This window comes from Cupressus sempervirens, chromosome 7, assembly GCF_028749045.1.
Source record: "Cupressus sempervirens isolate cs-2001-9-10 chromosome 7, ASM2874904v1, whole genome shotgun sequence".
NCBI lineage: Eukaryota > Viridiplantae > Streptophyta > Pinopsida > Cupressales > Cupressaceae > Cupressus > Cupressus sempervirens.
This window is the reverse complement of record NC_143124.1, coordinates 392,234,608-392,253,221: the sequence shown is the minus strand read 5'-3', so window position 1 is coordinate 392,253,221 and position 18,614 is coordinate 392,234,608. Positions and strand designations below refer to the sequence as shown.

The 18,614-nt window shown below is 35.5% G+C and overlaps 2 pseudogenes across 3 annotated transcripts; both read left to right on the top strand.

Moving 5' to 3' along the window:
- The first annotated feature begins 4,417 nt into the window (after nt 1-4,417).
- LOC149547164 (pentatricopeptide repeat-containing protein At3g12770 pseudogene) lies at nt 4,418-8,345 on the top strand (annotated as a pseudogene). Of its 3 annotated transcripts, XR_016353838.1 has the most exons (3): nt 4,419-7,303; nt 7,436-7,737; nt 7,833-8,345. The product of XR_016353838.1 is annotated as a pentatricopeptide repeat-containing protein At3g12770 pseudogene, transcript variant X2 (transcript). The 3 variants fall into 3 exon arrangements; XR_016353839.1 differs by having other exon boundaries at nt 4,418-7,283; nt 7,436-8,345; XR_016353837.1 differs by having other exon boundaries at nt 7,436-8,345.
- Nucleotides 8,346-10,791: 2,446 nt separating this feature from the next.
- The window catches only part of LOC149547163 (serine carboxypeptidase-like 46), a 62,358-nt pseudogene continuing 54,535 nt past the window's right edge, over nt 10,792-18,614 (top strand).

Sequence of the window (18,614 nt, the reverse complement as noted above, 5' to 3'; positions counted from 1 at the left end):
GATCAACTCAAACACAAGTGCATGAATCCATACTCAAAAGTTCACTATGTCTCCTCTAATCGACATGTGAATGTCAAGAAGAAGAAAACATAAAAAAGACCGCAAAGGTCCACTATTGAAAGAGCTCAACCAAAGAAAGTATGGGTTCTTAAATCTGTTATTGAAGAAATGCGTTCCAAAGCATCTAATGAAAAATCAAAAGCTATATGGATTCCCAAGTCTCTTTTGAAGGACTTGAATATTGAAAACAAATCAAAGTTGACATTCAAGCTTCCAAAGGTTTCCACTCCATCTCCTTCCCAACATCTTCCTAAAAAGGTTTCAAAACCTTCTACTCCACCCCTCTCCAAAATGGCTTTGCTACCTCATATATCTAAGCCTCAATCTATTTCATCCATATTTCTTCCATCATTCCACTACGCTTCAAGGTGTGTGTCAATGTTGATCTTGCCTAATATCTCATCCACCCTCATGAGATTCTCTAAATCTTATGCCTGCTTGCCATCCTTGCTTGTTTTAGTCTTCCAAAACCAACAACCTTATCCTCCATCTACCTCTCATTTTCCCATCATTTCCCTTCCATTACCTTATTAGCATCTTTGAGTGTACCTTGCTATGGCCTTGGCTTATCATAACTTATCTTTCCTATAGGAGTGCTATCTCATTTGAGAAAGGCTTGAATTCTTTCCAAAAAATCTAAAAATCTAAAAAAAGAAAAAAAGAAAAGAAAAAGTGCCTTGGTGAAAACCTGGAAATAGGCGCTTTGGTAGCAAAAGTAAAGAAAAATAAATCTGTCCTATGGTGAAAACCACTTCTTGTGGCACCTTGGACAAGTACCATGATGAAAACCTGGTAAACAGGCGTCATGCGTAATTCTTCCATCCATGACATCCTATCATGATCTTGCTTATGCTTCAGATGTCCTCATTCCTGAAGTCATTCACTCATAACCTCCATAAAAAACTTTGTTGTCCTATTCAGTTAACCCTTTGGTCTTGATCAATGAAAGAAAGAAGAAAACTCAGTTCTTAGCAATCTCTTGACATGGTCATTTTCTTGGATTACTTACACGATACCCTTCATTACACCATGAGCTTATATTGTTATATCTTTTTCCCTAGCTTGGGTAATCTTATGAAGACTTTCCTTGAGGGTGACATTCACTGCTTCATACTCCTTGTCCTTCCATCTCTACTTATTCACTCGCTTGCTACTACATCTCATCCTACACCTTGCTAGACACTGGAACAAAATCAAGGTAATCCTTCTTGAGAGCTAGTAATCTCTAAAAAAATCTAAAAATCAGAAAAAGTCCTGAAAAAAAAATTGTCACCCTAGTGAAAACCTAGCAATAGGCGCCTTGGTAACACCAAAAAAAAGTAAAAAATCAAAAATAAAAAAAAAATTCAAAAAAGAAAAAATACAAAAAAAATTGAAAAACAAAAATAGTGCCATTGATGAAAACTTGGAAACAGGCATCATGGTAGCAAAAAAAGAGAATCTTGCCAAGAAGGTAAAAACCTGGTAAATAGGTGCCTCTTGTTCCCAATGCTCCATCTTGCAGCGCATCTTTTGGCTACTCTGTACAATCGCTTTCACTTTTCTGCTTCCTGGTCATGTATCCATGGATTGAGTCTTGTCACAGCTCAAGGGCATTCCCCCTTAGTGTCACTATTTTTGAGATTCTCATAGAATCTCCTTTGCGACAGTCACCAGTGGTCCTCACTGTGTCTGCCTATTGTCACCAGTGTCACTCTTTTCGAGATTCTCCTCATAGAAGCTCCTTCGCGACAGTCACTAGTGGTTCTCACTGTGTCTGCGTACTGTCGCTAGTGTCACTCTTTTTGAGTCTCCTCATAGAATCTCCTTTGCGACAGTCACCAGTGGTCCTCACTGCGTCTACCTACTATCGCTAGTGTCACTCTTTTCAAGATTCTCCTTACAGAATCTCTTTCGCAATAGTCACCAGTTGTTTCAGCTATGTTTGCCTACTATTGCTAAGTTCATGTCTCTAAACTCCTTTATGGAAGATCTCTTTTGCATCAGTCATCAGTCATCCTGGCTATGTCTGTTTACTGTCGTTTAGTCCTCTTTAGGTTCTTCATCGTGAAGATTCCTCTTTGACCTCAGTCACTAGTCGTTCTGACTGCGTCTGCCTACTGTCGTCACCTTACTAAAGAGATTTCTTTCAAACTTTTTCTGGACATTGACACTTGACATCAATCCCAAAACATTGAGCTCAAAAATGATATACTTGTTTGGATATGCTGAGCAATTTCTTTGTTTGCTTTGTTTTGCTTTATCATATCTCCTCGAGCAACTCGATGATGTCATCTTCGACTAGAGAAGTAATGACTGGGGGCATGATCTTTTCTTGGCTTTCTGTCTGTGGTTTAGTTCCAACAAGTTGATACGTTCCCATAAAAGGGGTGTCCACTATAAGAGCCTCCATCTCGTATTGGATGGTCGTGTGTACCTCGACTCCTTTTATATGAATATGCCAATAACATTGGTTCTTCTCCTTGTTTGTTGGAGTGAAATTTTCATGCTATAGTACATACTGATACTCGTCCTACTAAGTGAACATACGGGTCACTATGAGTATATCTATATGAATGTGCAAGTAATCTAGACGAAGTACAAGCAATTAATCTAAGAAATAAAAGACATTAAACTAAAAATGTATGCATTATTAAGCTAGATGAATTTAAACTAAGAATGTGAGATGTATGTAAAAATATGAGCAAATGTGAGTATGAATTCCAGCAGCGATTCGATGCAAATTCTCCAAATTAATCCTCCTTTCAAAATGAAGAGATGAGGGTCTCTTAAATAGACTTTCCTGGAATCCATCAATGGTTGAGATCGATTTCAATCAACGGTCAGGATTAAAGGTGAAGTTCATTCATAAAGGGAGATTCCCAAATTAAAAGGAGTTAACAGACTTAATTTGAGTAAAATAAGGAGTTAACTGATTCAATTTGAGTAGAAAAATGAGTTAACTAATTTAACTCATTTTTCATCAATAGTGAACTGAAATTTTCCCTTTTTTGAACTGAAGAGAGATTTTGATGAAATATTTAAATTAATAAAATGAGATATGCTCTCATAATTACCTTTTTCATTTAATTAAATAATTCTATTTAATTAATTAGAGGCACTTTTCTTATTTAATTAAATAACTTCATTTAATTAATTAGGAATGGCTTCCCATTTAATTAAATAACTTTGTTTAATTAATTAGAAGTAAGTACTCCATTTAATTAAATAATTTTGTTTAATTAATTAGAAATACCTTTCCCATTTAATTAAATAATTACATTTAATTAATCAAGATAGGCATATTTATTAAATTAAATAAATTTAATTCCATAGTACATTAGCCTTAGGATATAATTTAATTTAATTAAAGTATAAATACTTAGTAATTAAATTAAATATTAATCAATAGGTTTAATGCGACTAACATGAGTACGTACTATAGAAATTAAATAAGAAATATGATGAATGCAGATTAGGGTCTTCTGCATCTGACAATTAAGTCAAGTAGTGAATAGCAAAATGAGAATTGCCTATTAGAATAGGTCTTTAGGATTGGCTAAAAATATACCAAAATTGGTATCATGGCAATGAGCCAATTTTGGGGTATTACAGGTTTCAGAACATAGCACAATGATGAAAAGAGATCAAGATTGTCAAGGAATGACTAGCAACAAGGATGAAGCAACCATGTACCCATACTTGGATCATGATGATTAGACCCTGAGTATTGTGTTAACTCTCAAGAATATGTGAGTTTCTTACAAAAGAATGATGATGTGGTTGATGTTTGAATTTTGGATCATTGACCATTTTATTTTGTCAATTATAGTTATCTTGTGTGGTGCAAGCTTAGCAATATGTATGATAGTTTAGGGTTAAAACTTATTTAATCATACTTTTAACCTACTTTAGTCTCAGTTTATTTTGGAATTTATGGTCTTGTTATCTATAAAATCTATGCTTAATCATTATAGTGGCTATAAACTTGGTAGTAATAGATTTCAATTGAAGCTTGGTATATTTTTAATGGTTAGATTCTATAAGATTGTAAATGTATATGTAAGTTCATAAATGAAAGATGAGTCCTAAATTTTATAATTTTTATTAAATTTTGTCTATTTAGTTAGTTAATAAATGAATTGGTTACTTTGAATATTTCAGTTACAATATTTTTTAATCGAATCATCTTTATTATTATTTATTCTACTTTACTTTTGAAGGTTCAAGGCCTTTTTCCACTTAAAACCGGTGAATTAATATAAAACATGAAATTTGGAAAGATCCAACTTTATAGGAAAAAAAAGGTTCTACCTAGTAGAAAACATAATAGAAAACTCTCAAAATTGAATCCGCCAACAGCTCCGACAAAATCATCCGCCAAAATTGAAATCTCTGCCAGACGCGAATAGACTGATTGACACAAATTGTCTGTCTACATACGCAAATAGCACATAAAAAACAGAGAGCTCATATTCCCAACAAATATCTGCAGTTATTCCATCGTTGGTCGATCTGATCTTCTGAATGCATCTCGTCATTTGCTCCATACTTTACACTATATGATGTTTTTGGATGCCAATCACTCATTGGCACTGGTTAATAATGCCCTCTATGAAATTTTTTATTCGCCAATCCATTTACTCCTCTCATCATTCTTCTCAACTCCACATGGAAACTGTCTCTGTCACATCACTCAAACTGCACTTTATCCGCAGATATTTTTGTGCTCCTACATCACCACAACACCAACTGCCAAAACAACCCACAGCTACAAAACCACTGAATTTTCTATCGCCAACCAGCCAAATCCGTTTACTCTGCAGAAATGGCAGGCTGAAGGAGGCTCTGAACATTTTACAGGAGATGGCAAATATCCCGGCTGACTCTGCAACGTACGCTTCTCTTTTGCAGACCTGCGGAGACATGAAAGCGCTTGATGAAGGTAAGAAAGTACATACCCACATAATATCAAATGTAATCGAACAGAGTGTTTATTTAGAAACCAATTTAGTCACTATGTATGGAAAATGTAATAGTTTGTCCGGCGCTCGGAAGGTGTTTGATCAGATAAAAGAGCCCAATTTGTTTTCTTTGAATGCCATGATCAGAGGATATGCTGCAGAGGAAAATAATGAAGCAGTTGTAAACATATATAAACAAATGAGGTTCAGAGGGGTTGAGGCTGATGGGTTTACGTTTAATATTGTTCTGAAGGCATGTTCAAATTTGGGAGTTTTGAAACTAGGCAGAGAAGTTCATAAAGACGCAGCTAGGCTTGGCTTGGAGAGTGACGTATTTGTTGGGAATGCGATCAGTGCCATGTATGCTAAATGCGGGAGTTTTGAAGATGCACGCCAAGTGTTTGACAATATGCCTGAGCGAGATGTGGTCTCCTGGAATGGGATGATAGCGTGTTATGGCCGCCAAAATCGTTGTAGTGATGCTTTGAGGCTGGTTAGGCAGATGATAGCCGAAGGGCTAAAGCCTAATTCAGTGACGATGGTGAGCGTGCTTCCTGTGCTGGCTCAGGAGGGAGCGCTTAGGAGTGGGAAAGAGGTCCATGGATACGTGATTCGGAATGGTTTTGAGGGAGATGGGCTTGTGAGAAATGGGCTGGTAAGCATGTATGCGAAATATGGAAGCTTAGCGAATGCATGCATTGTTTTTGACAAAATGCCTCAGAGAGATTTAGCTTCATGGAATGCCATGATTGCTGGTTATGCACAAAATGGACTCTTTGATGAAGCCTTGGGGATTTTCAAAGAGATGGTGCAGATTGGTGTGAATGCTAATATGCTGACGGTTGCAAGCATTCTTCCAGCTTGTTCTTGTTTAGCAACTCTGCATTGTGGTAGGGAAATACATGCACACGCAGTTAGGAGAAGTATTGAATTCAATGTTATTGTGGCAAGTGCTCTAATGGACATGTATGCCAACTGCAGGAGAGTGGAAGATGCACTTCAAGTTTTTAGGAAGATACCTCAAAAGGATGTTGTAGCATGGAATGTGATGATTGCAGGCTATGTTCAAAATTCATATTTTAGTAATGTATTGAAGCTTTTTTATGAAATGCTACAAACAGATATTTGGCCTGATAGTTTTACCATTGTAAGCGTTCTCTCAGCATGTGCTCACTTGGTAGCACTACGGCATGGCAAACAAGTCCATGATTATATAATCAGGCATAAATTTGAGTCGAATACAATTGTAGGGAGTGCAATTGTAGACATGTATGCCAAATGTGGAAGCGTGGAAGATGCATGGAAATGGTTTATAAAGTTGCCTCAAAAAGATCTGGTTTCATGGAATGCAATGATTATAGGTTATGGTATGCATGGGCATGGCAAGGAAGCCCTCTCACTTTTTCAGCAAATGCAAAATGATGGCATGAGACCAGACGAAATCACCTTTACTGCCATTCTATCGGCATGCAGCCATGCAGGGCTAGTAGATGAGGGTCGGCAATATTTCAATCAAATTAGTCAAAAATATTACATAAACCCCACCATAGAGCATTATTCCTGCATGGCTGACCTTCTTGCCCGTGCTGGGCACTTAGATGAAGCACATAAATTCATAAAAAATATGCCATTAGAGCCTAACCGTACTATATGGGGTACATTATTAGGTGCCTGTAGAAATTATCGCAATGTAGAGCTAGGGGAACAGGTCGCAGAGCAACTCTTCAAGATAGAGCCAGAAAATGAAGGAAATTATGTTCTCCTATCAAACATTTATGCTGCAGCAAGCAAATGGGAAGGTGTTCAAAGGGTAAGAAAATTGATGAAAGAAAAGGGTATTAAAAAGAACCCTGGATGTAGTTGGATTGAGTTCCAAAACAAGTTGCATGTGTTTCTTTCAGGAGACAAACGTCATCCTCAAACTGAGAAAATTTATGCAGTATTAGATAACTTAACCAAACAGATGAAGGGATTAGGATATGTGCCAGACACAAGTTTTGTACTGTACGATGTTGATGAATTGGAAAAGGAACGTGCCATTTGTAGCCATAGTGAAAGGCTTGCCATTGTGTTTGGCCTTGTCAATACCTGTGATGGGACACCTATTCGTGTTACCAAGAACCTTCGTGTTTGTGGTGATTGCCACATTGCCACCAAGTTTATGTCCAAGATTACCAAGCGAGAAATTATTGTTAGGGACACAAACCGTTTTCATCATTTCAAGGATGGATTGTGCTCTTGCGGGGATTATTGGTGATGTTATTTCAATCAAGCAACAAGGTCCTACATTTTTGCTGCTGGTATTTCTTTATTTCCATTTCCCTTTACCGAAAAACAAAGTGGGAATAGAAGATTTATTGTTGATATTTGTTATTCATTATATATTGTGTTTTACTAAAGAGCTAACAAATTCTAGAATTTGTTTCTTGAAGGTACTCAAGGAGATAACTTCAGATGCCAAGGTGATGGAAGAAACCAAGTACTATCCAGTGTCATTTTCGATATCGGAGTTAAATCTATAGCACGTCTCTCTTTGATAAAACTGCACATCCTAGAGTTGTTCATATCATCCATTGCAATTATGAACCTATCAATCCTGACAATCTCAGTGCCTCAATGGACTTGGATCTGCAGTGCCCTTTTAGTTTCAAAGGTCTCAGGGATGCAAAATGTGGATGGTTCACACCTTTCTTCACTGTTGATAATTTGAGGAATTTGTTGAAGATGAAATAAAGTACAACCTTGCACTGTTGGCAAACGAAAATATGATTTATGCAAATTTGTCTTTAACCATTGTGTTAAAACCTGAAACTCTTGTTTTCTGTACAGGGTATTTTTTCAAAATGTACTGATATGTAGCTATAGGCGCTTGGCCAAAGGTGGAATTGTTACCTTTCCATCATTGTCGATAACTTGAGGAGTCAATTGAAGAAGAAAAGTAAATGTGATTTCGCAAATTTGTCTTCAACAATTGTGCTGCAGCCCGAAACCACTTTTTGTCATGCCAGGTCATTCTTCAAAAGACATTAAATGGACCCTTGACCAAAATTTGAAATATTTAGGAATTGGAGGCTAGCTTGCTGGAAGTTGTACAGTTTGGTCTGTGTCATCATGCTGACAGGGAAATATTTCTTATTGCTATCGCCAGATTCAAAGCACGGCAAGAAGAGAGTCAAAGAATAAACATTGGAAATGGAGGGAGGGAGATCTCACCCTTCTTTAATTGTTGGTAATTTGAGGCCTTTGTTGAAAAAAGTAAGCAAGTGTAAGATTACACGAGCAAAAGATGTGATATTTGCAAAAATACATCTATCATCAATGATTATATTGCAAATTCAAACATTTATTAGTCTCGTAATTTTTTTTGTATCACAAAGCGTTAATTTGTTACCCTACGGATACTTGGCCAAAGGTTTAATCAATTAGAATCTGAATGCTGGACAGCCTAAAGTTGCATAGGTCTGTTTCCACATGCTAAAGCATAGGGATATTTCTCATTAATATTTGTTGATTAAAGCACAAATATAGAGCGCTTGAAGGGTGTCCTGGTCAATGAACTCGATTCCGATCATTACCAATTTGAGTCTTCAATACAAAAAGTGTTTCATCAGACTGGCACGCATTGCACTTTTTCTCATCAAACAGCTATGTAACACCAATGTACTCTATGTCATGATTTGGGGCCGATTGGGATAATTCTTAAAGAGCTTCAATCACTTTTAAGCTCGATTGTGCATGGCAGCAGTGACTGGATTAAGTTTACAGGGATAAGCGTGCGACAATCAGGTCAAAGTTGGATCCATCCTAGTTAATCAACTGTACACTGAAGAGAAAAGGGTAGATGAAATATCCAACAAAACCATCATGAACAGACTTACTGCTTAGAAACTTCTTCAAAACCTCAGCTAGATATTGGACCTTTTATTAGACCAAGGTAGAAGTCCAATTTACAACACCAACATGACCAATAAGCTGTGATGAAAGCTTTTAACCTATAGTCAAGTAGGAACTTCTTTGAATATCTAGCAATTCTCTAGTATCATTGTGTTTCATTTGAGGTTAGTGTTTTGATATAAATGGCAATTTCTGAATCATGCCTTAATATATTTCATGAAATGTATTAAATTTGATTTACAATCATCACTAACTATTTGGCTGGAGATTTTTCAATAATTAAAGTCAGTGACGGTGCCAATGTTTGTATTCTTGTTGTATTGAAGTGTTTACCTTTGTATCCATAGATATTCTCACTCCAATTGATCGGTAAGTAAGGTTTTTTTTTGCCTATATGTCAGGAGGCTTTATCAAATGTCCTGAAGATATATTGTAACTGGGAGCTTTGAGAGCTTCAGTTATTCGCTATGCCAAGGGAATGGCCCTTAATTCTTCCACGGAAATTCAGATTATTTTCTGGCAAAACTTGAGTTATATGCAGTTTGTTATATGCTTACTCCGTATTGTAATCTTTTCTCAATCACGAAAAAGGTGAGATCATCAAAATGGAGTAGGCCCTGTTAAAATAATTTTTTATTCGATCAGATTTCCATTATTTATTAATTAATGTTTCTTGATTGCTTCTGGATTCGATTGTCTAATGTTTTGATTTCTTAAATTTAATTGTTTATTTGACTAAAATTATTCAGGATTTGAGTATTTCTTGACTAAATTTAAGTTACCTCAAAAATGGTGGAAACAGGGAACAAATGAAAATATGTTTAGTAAAACTCTTATGGCCTCTTGGCCGGAAGTGCAGTATTCATTAAGAGATGCGTTACAGTTATGTTCAAGGTGTCCTGTAGATAGATCTGAGCTGTTAATTATACAGAAATTCTTGATTTAATAAAATATTTAATCAGACAAAGAAATGATGGAAATGTCTTCCGTTCGGAAATTACCTATACCGTTAGCTTTGAATTAAGCATCTAATTGACTAAAGAAAGCTAGTGATTTGTTCACTGGGTCATATGAAGTTTAAAAATAAAAGATTCTACTGTATGTGTAAATATTTATCCATCGAATTTTGTACTCATTTTTGAATTGCAGGTGCAAATCATTCCTCTCTCTTTCTTGTCTAGGGCAAATCCTGTGTGATAGTAAGGACTCGTTGTTATCTTATAGTGCTTTTAATTAAATTTGGTTCATATGAGAAATCAATTCTATGTGCTGATATATTCCCGTGTCAGTGGGGGTAGAGCTAAACTAGAATGGATGCAGTTATCCTCCTTACAAAATGTACTGTTGACTAAATTTCAAAAAATTGACAATATTGAATTTTTTTGAAAATTTTTGATTTTCACCATCTGCATATTTTGTAATCGAAAATAACAAAAACTTTGAAAAAAATTCACTGTATTTTCTGAATAAAAATATGTTTTGACTTTTTCTTATCTTTAAAGCATTTTGTCTAAAGATTAGCCAACACCAAACACAATACAGAAAATGATCACGATTTACTGCTGCACAGGACATATAGTTTATTGCTTGATGAAAATGATTTACATAAATCTCCTTAATAGAGAAGGTTAGAAACATACAGGATGTGCCGAGATGTAAACCGACTTAGCTTAAAATATTTTATAAGAAAATTCCATTTCATAGGCTGACATAACTTGCAGCTCTAACGTTCCATTTTGACATCTACTGCTGTCAATATTTAAATTTGTCGGCAAATAATATTTTCATATCTGCAATGCTTTAGATTGATGCCACGTCCTCGTCGATGGTTATCAAGTGAAATTTTTGTGCTCAATGAACAGTGACAAGTAAGTAGTTGTAAAAACCTGAGGACATGGAGCGAGACAAAACCTGCAGAGTAACTACGGTGGGGATGGTAGCAAGGTATGGCATCCCTATAACTGTCCATAGGCAGCAAAATTCAGCAAGTCATTTGAAAGAAATAGAAATTCGTGACCATGCTGCCTTGAAAACCATGACACCCTTTTCATTTGAGAAACATGAACTATTTTTGAGGGACAACAGAAAGCAGGGGAGGAATGCAGAAAATGGTAGATCAAAGAAAAGGAGAGAATAGTGTGAGGGAGAGGATGCTTAGGAAGAACATGGGCGATAGAGGCAAGAGAAGAGGGGTGCGGGAGGAAGACTGAGGGCAGGGTGAGGTTGCTTGGAGGCATGAATGAGAGATATGCTTAACACTTGGACAAAGTCTTCAGGTGCGAGGATGTCGATCAAAACATAAAGTGGAGAGGGGTTTTCGAGAATGCAACTGTTTGGGTAAAGACGTGTATGTAAAATGTGCAAAGCATAGACAACACGTGGATTGTTTGTTGTTTAGTTGGGAAGGTGAGGAGTTAGAAAGCAATTTTGAGTTGGATATTTAGTAACAATTTAAAAGAATATTTTAAAGTTGATAAGTAGGAGATAATTTCTACAGCAAGTCAAATTGTGATATTGTTATCAAGAATTAACTATATGATTTTGAGTCAAACTCATTGACCCATGTTGGATCTAGGTGATGCTCACAGGGGTGAAGCATTGGGACTCCCTGGGAGGTCACCCATCCCAATACCACTGCAGCCTGAGTGCGCTTAACTACGGAGTTTCCTCCATGGTTAAACCCAAAGCCTGCAACCCCATTTGCAAAATCTTCACCAAGTGTTGTGCCTTATGAACCATTCATTAGAAAGCCCCTTAAGCTCATCAATTGATAAGTAGGAGATAATTTCCACAACAAGTCAAATTGTGATATTGCTATCAGGATTTAATTGTGTGATTTTGAGTCAAACTCATTGACCCATGTTTCATGGGAAGTCTTGGTGCTTCACCCCTGTGAGCATCACCTAGATCCAATGAGTGCTAAGTGCTCCATTTATTCTCATGAGAGATGGATCCATGTTGAATCACTACTCATGAAACATGGGTCAATGAGTTTGACTCAAAATCACACAGTTAAATCCTAATAGCAATATCGCTATTTTCAAGTTTGTTAGTTTGACAAAAAAAGTGATTTTATATATGAAATAGAGTCTAAGAAACAAAAAAAATATTATTTTCTTACAAGCTAAGCTAAGCAATTGAGTTTGTTGATCTCTTTAGTTTTGTTGTTTATTAGTGTCAAACACTTAGTCATTTAGAAGACAAAGTTGGTCCGTCATTACTGCGATCGAGTCACTCTATATAAGTCGAGTTATGTATTTTGTAGACTTGTAAATAATCATGTATATGTCAAACTTTATAGAAGTTGAGTTATCCAGTGTACAGTGAATGTCGAATAAAGAAGGGTTAGTATGTGTCAAGTCATACAAAAGAAGTCGAGCTAGTAGAAGTCGAGCATTAGTAAATAGAACAATTATGACTGAGCATCAGGAATCATATGTGTCAACACTATTTGAACAAATAATGTTTGGAATGGCACAAAATATGAGGTAAACTATTTTGGTCGACATCAAGACGACAATTAATAATCAAAGTTTGTTACAGAGGTGATTATGCATTTTGGCATGGATCATTGATCCCTATGAAGGAATGTTAGCCAATCAAATTAAGAGGCTAAAAGAGAAGCATCCAGATCATTGATTATGTTCTAGAAAACTTTATATATGGCGATTTAAGGGTAGATCCAAACCATATTCCATGTGATGTGTTGTGATGTGAAAGTGTATGCAAAGGGATTGTGTTTTGGATGCTGCAAGTGAAGTTTGAAGAAACTAAGTGTAGGGACCGAGAGGAGCAGTGAAGATCAAAGAAGAGATATATTAAATAGGAGATTAGATCAGAGATTGGAAATAGAAGATCTGAAATCAACATTTTTAGTGCAAATTGAAGGATCGGGTGTTGATACATTCTAGCAAGTGGATCAAGGTAAATCTATTAACAAAGTGGTCCTAACAGGCCTAACTAAATCTCCTAATAGAGTGCTTACTTCATTGAAAGTTTTAAATCATTTAATCAAGGTAGACCTAATAGTCTTGTAAGCTCCTAACAAAGCAGACCCTTTGTAGGGTAGATCATCAAAAGTGATCACAATTGTAGCCCTAACAGACAAACTTTGTTACTACAGCTGTGAAGATTTGTGGTTGTCATCCACACTCTAGTTTTACATCCACCTTGTAGGGTTTCTAGGTAACCAAATCTTTTGTATTACGTGTTTACATTTATGCTTATGGATGTGATGCATAGTTAGATCTATTTCAACATTTTTAATTTAAAGTTATATGGTTCATGATCTAGATATGCGATGGATTAGTGGAGAATGTAGTTAATTTGTTATTTGCTTTGAAGGATAAAAAATTTAGTGATTTTGATTCATTCCTCCCTCTCAATATCTCACTTTCCCAATGAACTTCCAACGAAACTCTATATTTAAGATTGTAGTACCAAACTTGAGTTAAAATCTATTGTATTTTGAAAGAGAGTTGGTTGTTAGGCAAAATAGAAGATCCAATAGTTGCAGGTTTTTCTCCAAATTGGGGTTTCTTGGGTATATCTATGTTATTGTCTATGTGTGTTTGACTTCTATTATTTTTGCTTCCACCTATTAGTTTTGGTTAATTAATCTAGAGTATTATTTGTTATAAATCAAATTGAGTTATTTTCAATGAATTTATTGTACAATTAATATGTAACTAGGTTATGAAATTTCCACAATACCTATAGGAAATGTGGTCTTACGAAATGCACTATTTATGGGATGTGCAAATTGGATTCATTGAAAAGGCACAATTGGGAAGTAGATCAAATGAATGTTATAATGCAAGAAAGAGAGAAATGAATTGGGAGGATAAAATTGGGATGAAGGGTAGGCTATGAAAAAAGAAAATAGAGTGGGAAAGAGAGATTGATAGTAGAGATCTTTTGCCTAAATGCGGTGATCTTCATGGCACCATGTATGGTGGTGGTAGAGGTGGAGTGGTACAAAAATGATGAAGAGAGATTGACAAACCCTATGATTGATTTTAATTCTTCTTTCAAAATATCTTTGAGATCATCCCTAGAGCTGAGTACACTTATTTTCTATTACAACCTTCTTCCCTATTGCATAGTTCAAAGGCATTTAATTTTGTGGTATTCAGTCGAAAAACTTGAAATAAATTTTATTTTGTTTCTCTAAGATGAAAAGTTTCAAAAAATAAGTATAAATTTTAATTTTGCTTTTTGTTTTTTTATTAGATTAGTAGGGAAAGGATCCTTGATCTCATTATAGAATATAAATTTTTTAAAAATTAGACGTCAAAGAGCAAACAAAAAGTACAAATTTTAATTTGTTATTTTAGTTTTTTATTAGATTAGTAAGGAAAGGATCCTTGATCTCATTAGAAATGTAATGAGTCTAGAAATCAACTATCAAAGCACAATATCTAAAAAATGGTGAAGGGGAGACCAATATTGAACAAAACTGACACTAACCCTACTGAGTATGCAAGTCCATTGATATAATAACCTTAAAAATCCTACTTGCAGTAATCAAAATACTAACAAAAACATACTACTAATGTACTTAATCATAGTCTTAATATCAGTATCTTTAGAGATAACCATTAAAATAGGATAAAGTTCATAATTAGTAGACCACTAGAGTATACAAATCCAAAACAAAAAAAATTGGAAATAAAGGATGAAGTCAACTAATATTATAATGGGTTGCTGTAAAATCTTGGTTTCTTTCGAGGTCCTCTAGAACCTCCATACCATTATTAGTCTTGCTAGCATACGCTAACCTTTCGCTCCTCTTTTTAGACCTTCCTATAGACATTCTCATCATTGCTCTATTCATTATTCCCTTAGTGATTCTTATCTAAGAAAGATTAACATTTTCCATTTTCTTGCTTTTCTCATATATTATACTTTCCATCATATTGACTTTCTCCATCTCCTTCATTCTCTGAAGTCTCTAGCATTATTCTCTCCCCCTCCCAGTGCTGAGATATTCCATGTCCTCATCATTGAAACCCTAATTCTTAGGGTTCCCATCTATATCATCATAATCAATCATATCCTTTTGAAAATAATTGCCTCATCTTTTTCCTCCACATCCCCATAGGCTTCACCTTCACTATCTTCTTTTGCAACACAATCATCTTTTTCTTGAGAAGACTCATCTTGCACATCTTCAACGATAATAATTTCATCTCTAAGTTTTAGGGACAAGGTAACCTTGCCAATAGATCTTTGACCTTTGAATAAGACCCCACATAATCTTTCACAAGCCTTTTTTCCTTGTGTTGCTTTTCCTCTTTAGTGTCCTCAATAATAGTGATGGTGACACCTTTCTTGTGGGAATACTTGTGAGTTTTCTTTTTGAAGGACATAGGAAGGTCAATAGGAGCTTTACACTTTACTTGGCATGTCATTAACAATTGATGAACAAAGGGAGAAGGGATATTAGCATTTTTAGCTTTAAGCTCCTCACATGAGGACTTCAATTTGACTGAGTTTTTAGTCGGGGAGTGTCAATAATGTTAATGTTTTGCATAGTAGTAGGGGGAAGGGAAGCTAGGTGATTGTACTGATCAAGGGGAAGGAGATTTCCATGTGGGTCTATAGTTGTGACATGCTTATACAAGGCCTTATCAAACCTTGTTGAAACAGTAGGAAATCACCTTTCTCTATTCTTAATTGCAAGGAAGAAGACAAGATAAAAGGAACAACTAACTTTTCTTTATGCCTAACATGATTTAATAGTAGGAACTGGTAACCATGAATAGTCATATAGAATATGTAAACTCACTAGGGTAACTATTGGGATAAGTTGACTCAACCTTAGGATGTTTTATTGGTTTTCAAAAAAAATTATGCATTTTTGGAGAGATGCTAAATATAACCACTTTCAAATTGGAGGATATGGTTTATTCATTGTTATTTGAAGAGATGTGAAAAAAATCTTCTAAGATGACTAAGGAGGCCCTAGTTTTTCATGGTATAACAATAGAGAAAGGCAAGAAGAAGTACAAAAAGGGTAAATCCAAATCTTTTGGGAGATCTAAATCTCCTGTTAAAAAGTCCAAGGAAAAATGTTGGAATTGTGGCAAATCTGGTCATCTCTAAAAAGAGTACAAGGAGGAGAAGTAAAAGAAAGGTAAAAAAGATCTCTCTAACTCTGACTCTGAAAAATCCTCTCGAGATGATGTGGATGCTATTTTTGTAGCCTTGGAAACACATGCATTAGAAGTGTGTCGTTCATATATTCGGGTGCTTCTTTCCACATGACATCTCACAAAGATTGGTTTTCAAGTATGAAGAGTTTTATGATAGGAAGGTGTATATGGGTGATAACTCTCACTTGAATATTATTGGTCATGGTAGAGTCAAGATCATATTCCTTGATGGTAGAGTGGAGGGGATTAATGGTGTGTTGCATATCTATGGTTTGCACAAAACCTACTTTCAGTCAACAAGCTTGGTGATGTGGGTGTGCAATTTGTTTTCTCAAGTGGTGGATGTAGATGACAAAAAGCTCTATAGAGTTTGCTAAGGGTGTTAGGATTGGAACCTTATATAGATTGGATGCACACACAATTCAATGCAATAAATTCCAATTAAAGGGCTTTGAATTCTTCATCTTGACTAGCAAAATCAAAAAGAAAAGAAAAAGAATGGTTGTTTCTATATATGATGCTCGTGCTCTCTTAGTACCTAAGGGTGCAAATGCTTTGGAGATGAAGCTTCTAGCCAAGAAGACAATATTATGGTACCAAATATTTGGTCACATTGGTGAGAAGGGTCTTAGAGTCCTGAAAAATAAGAGCCTTGTTGAAGGCCTTGATTATTGTAATATGGAGTTTTACTTCTACGAACATTGTGTTTATGGTAAACAACATCTTTCCTTTTATTCTAGTTCTCATAAATCTTCTGGAATTGTGGATTATACTTATCCAAATGTGTTTAGTCCAGTTAATGTTTCATTGATATCTAGATCTATGCACGTATTCTCATTCAATGATGATTATAGTAGAAGAAAATTTGTCTATTTCCTCATAAGTAAATTTGAAGTTTTCAATCGGTTTAAGGAATTCAAGTCCTTGGTTAAAAATTAGACTAGTGGAAAATTTAAGTGTTTGAGGATTGGCAATGGCAATGAGTTTTGTTCAACAGAATTTGACATGTTCTATAAAGATCATGGAATTAAAAGACATAAGACAACTCCATAAACCCCACAACAAAATGAAGTTTCTGAAAGGATTAATAGAACATTGATGAAGAGGGCTAGGATTATGTTGAATGGTGTTGGGCTTAAAAAAAAGTTTTGGATTGAAGTTGTAGCCATTACATGATATTTAATTAAAAAATCTCCTACTTCAACACTTGTTGAGAAGACACCATGGAGGTATGGTCTAGCAAGAAGCCCTCGTCAAGACATCTCAAAGTCTTTTGTTGTGAGGCATGTGTTCATGTGCTAAGTAAGAAATTATAAAAATTGGAGAACAAGGTGGTTAAGTGTATATTTATTGGCTATGGTGTTGATGTGAAAGGTTACAAGCTTTGGGATTTAGTTGTAGAGAAGGTGCTCTATAGTAGAAGTGTGATATTTTGCGAGCTGAAACCTTCTATAGTTTATTTACAACTAGAGAAGGAAGAGAAAGAGAAAGAGAAAAAGGAAATGGTTCATATTCCTTGTACCCCTACGGAAGAACTATGAGCTCTTAATGGACATGATAATGAGGAGAGATCGAGAAACTCTAATTTTTTTGAAGAAGAGCAAGAATCTCAACCTCAACTTTGAGGAGGTCTACTTGTGATAGATAGTGACATGATAGATACAGATATTCACCAAAACGGTTTGGTTATTCTTTGTTAGATTCCAGTTGTATATTTTCTTTGATTGCTAACATTGATGAGCCTAATACTATTAAAGAGGCCATGTGTATGAATGATTCAAATTCCTGGATGAATTCAAGTCCTTGGTCGAAAATTAGACTAGTGGTCTAGCAAGATGCCCTAGATTCCAGTTCTTAGTCAGTTTAAGGAATGCAAGTCCTTGGTTGAAAATTAGACTAGTGGAAAATTTAAGTGTTTGAGCACTGGAAATGATAATGAGTTTTGTTATAAAGATCATGGAATTAAGAGACATACTCCATACACCACACAACAAAATGAAGTTTTCAAGGGGATGAATAGAACATTGATGAAGAAAGATAGGATTATGCTGAATGGTGTTGGGCTTGAACAAAAGTTTTGGACTAAAGTTGTAGCCACTACATGTTATTTAATTAACAAATCTCCTACTTCAACACTTGTTGAGAAGACACCATGGAGGTGTGGTCTAGCAAGAAGCCCTCATTGAGAAATCTCAAAGTCTTTCATTGTGAGTCATATGCTCATGTGCCAAGTAAGAAATTATCAACATTGGAGAACAAGGTAGTTAAGTGTATCTTTATTGGTTATGGTGTTGATGTGAAAGGTTACAATTAGCTTTCGGATTTAGTTGTAGAGAAGGTGCTTTATAGTAGAAGTGTGATATTTCGTGAGCTGAAACCTTCTATAGTTTATTTGTAACTAGAGAAGGAAGAGAAAGAGAAAAAGGAAGTGGTTCATATTCCTTGTACCCTGAAGGAAGAACTATGAGCTCTTGATGGACATGATAATGAGGAGAGCTTGAGAACCTCTAAAAGTTTTGAAGAAGAGAAAGAATCTCAACCTCAAACTTTGAGAAGCTCT